The following is a 3,203-nucleotide window of genomic DNA, read 5'->3' on the forward strand; positions in this document are numbered from 1 at the left end:
CATGTTGTGAGGAGAGACCGGTCCTTAGAGAGGGACATCATGCTTGGGAGGTTGGAGGGACAGCGCAGGAGAGGAAGGCCTTCTATGAGGTGGATTGATTAAGTGACTGGGGTAATTGGGATGGGAGTGTCAGAGACAGGGCGATTGGCACAGGACAGAGCAGAGTTTACAGCTATTGTACATAAGTTTGCTACGAGTCGCAAGCGACTTGACAGCACATAACAACAACAACATAGTAATACTAGTGATTTCCATGAGTTTTATATAGACGATAACTGAGTGAGTTACCAAATTATAAATCTCTTATTTAAGAATGTTTTGTTATTTTGTTAGAATCAACTAATAGGTGTCCTTCAGTAGGTTTTCAGAGGCAGTAAATTGCATGAGCGGAGAGTTCCTCTATTTCCCCCCATCTATTTAAGAATACTCTCTCTCTCTCTCTCTCTCTCTCTCTCTCTCTCTCTCTGTGTGTGTGTGTGTGTGTAATATGGGAAAATAGTAAGATTTAGAATAGAAGGAAGGGAAGAGGGTCTTATCAAGTAAGTTTTTCTGTTACATCTTTATCCTTATTACAGTATGATAGGGAGCTCTGGTAACCTAGTGGGTAAGATATTGCATTGCAATCCTGTAGGAACACAGTTCAAATCCACCAGCTGTTCTGCCAAAGAATTTAAATGTGTGTGTGCTTGTGTTTGTGTGTCTCTTTATCTGTCTCTGTGTGTTCTAAATATTTCCCACAGAAACCAGTTAATATTTGCTGATTAGAAGTTAAATATTTTTTAATCACCTCATGCTATTAGTTTTCCATAAATGGATTTTCATATGCTACAACTGCTTAAAATCATGTTCAAAACAAAAGTGTATTTCTGTGTCACAAAGAGTTATACAGTTTGCTTTTCTAAGGGTATGTTAACAGCCCAGTATGCTGTCTTTGCCACAGCTGGGCACTGAAGTTCACTCCTTTTGAGTTACAGCACTGCTAATTCCCTCACTACTTCCCTAGGAAGAGGCATTCTTTTAAGTCTGGCTCTGTGCTGTAAACACACTCCTGTTTATTCCAGCTAATGAGAAACAGACTGTCTGGAAATGTGGCTCAGAGGAGTATATCAAGCATATCTTTAGAAAATAAACTTCTCTTGATTAATTGAAAAGATAACATTTGGTAACGTGCTAATAAGCAGAATATAGTATTAAACTCAGTAGAAGGCAAATTAGCTATAAAATTTAGTTGGATGCATCAACTTGAGTTTTGCAAAGAGTAAGTCAGGATACCGGAGATTTTTGCATGTATTTAGGTCTTCCTTTCCCTTCCTCTTATAGTTTTAGCACTACCCCCACCCCCATCCCAATTTTGCTCTCCTGCCAGGTATTCTTCTTTGGACTTGTTATCTCTCCTTAAGATCAGCCAGATTGTCTTCCTCTTTTTCTCCTGTTATAAGGTGTCTAAGGGTTTATAGCCTTTTAATCTAATAGCTCTTCCTGTAGACAGTTTCTAATTGCTTCTGTGGATGCTTTAGATCTTTTTACTTTGAACCGCCACTGACTTTTGGATAATAGTCTTTATTAAGTGATAGTTTTGCAAAGCTCACTGAGAAATAAAATTTTGCTCATCAAAAACATAAATTATTTAACTTGTGATAAGAAATATAATAGTAAAGAAATGACAATCCACTTTTTTATGACTGCACATCAAATTCATATCAAATCCCCTAAATATGCCTATTCTATGTTTTTTAACTCTTTAAAAGGATGAGAACTAAAAAAAAAAAAAAGATGAGAACTAATTTTTGGTTACCAATTTATTTGTAGAACCACAGAGACTACCCTTTATATCATTAACTCATTTCAAGCAGTTCTTTACAATTTTATCTTGTTGTGTACATTTCCCTCATAATCTGTCCTCAGTGAGTCTTCAGGAATCCTCCCCCACATGCTACCAAAATAAAATATCAGTGTCAGCAATGTCTCCTCATTAATTAAGTAACCCTCCTCCACAAATCACTTACGGTTTTTATTTTGCTATGAGAAGATTGGCTCAGGATAGGTCAGGCTTCAGAGAGCAGCAGCTGACTCACAATGGCACATAAGAATATCAACATGAGAAGATAAAGAAAATCTTCAGTGACCTTCGTTTTAACCAGTGTTACCATGTTTTCCCTTGTCAAAGAAATTATATCAAATGTAATACTATATATTTACTATGCTGAGAATTTTCCTTTTTAATAATGAAAGAATATGAATTTTAGGAATAATCATATGTACTGGGCCTAAAATGAATTAAAGTAAAGAAAGAAAAAAAACCCGAACACCAAAAAACAAAACAAAACTTGATTGTCCCTAGAAGAATGGTACCATTGTTACACTTAAATTGTTTCCTAAATGGTATAAATATACTTTACCCAAAATAAACTTCAAAATTGCTTAATAGTACATGTAAAAAAGGTGATCAGTGATAGTTTAATGGATGCTCTTAGGCTCTAGAAGTTCAGCACAGGAGAGGAAGACACTTTAAGGAAACAGATTGACACTGTAATTCCAACAATGTACTTGATCAAGGCAGGGATCTTGAGAATTGCAGAGATCATGGGGAGGATGCAGGCCAAGACTGAGATCTTTTCTTCATAAGGTTGGCATGCATAGTAATCTGCTCAACAGAACCTAACAAGAGGTTGAATAAATTACTTGATTGGGTTCCCTAGGATAATAGTAGAAGTCTGCTGATTTCTACAATTGTGATGTTTCAAATGGCTCTTCTACTGCAACAGAGTGGATTCCAACTCATATCAACCCTAAAGGACAGGGTAAAATGCCTATCCGTGAATGAGTTAATCAACACCCTCAATATTAAAAACATTTTCAAGCCCTCCGTTTTCATGTGGAAAACTACCAAAGCCTCAACCTGAAGGTGGCATGATACCTGAAGCAAAGTACTCTGCTGCAGAGGAAGCAGTAACTTAACTAAGGTTCAGAAAGGCCACCACATCATCCTTGACCTGTTGACACTGAGGTCCTTTTTGTACTTTCCAAGGTCCACTAACCTGGGCACTTGCCAGAACCTACTCTATTGTTTCTAACCAGCATCCTCCTTGTTTTCGCATTTTTATGTATACAATAAAAAATCCCAACCACCACAAAGTTGCACAGATTTGTGGGTAAAGCAGGGAAGGAAAAAGGAAAGTTCCAGGATAAAAGACAGGGTATAT

Source organism: Elephantulus edwardii, unplaced genomic scaffold (assembly GCF_000299155.1).
Source record: "Elephantulus edwardii isolate Elephantulus edwardi_28Jun2011 unplaced genomic scaffold, EleEdw1.0 scaffold00018, whole genome shotgun sequence".
Lineage (NCBI taxonomy): Eukaryota > Metazoa > Chordata > Mammalia > Macroscelidea > Macroscelididae > Elephantulus > Elephantulus edwardii.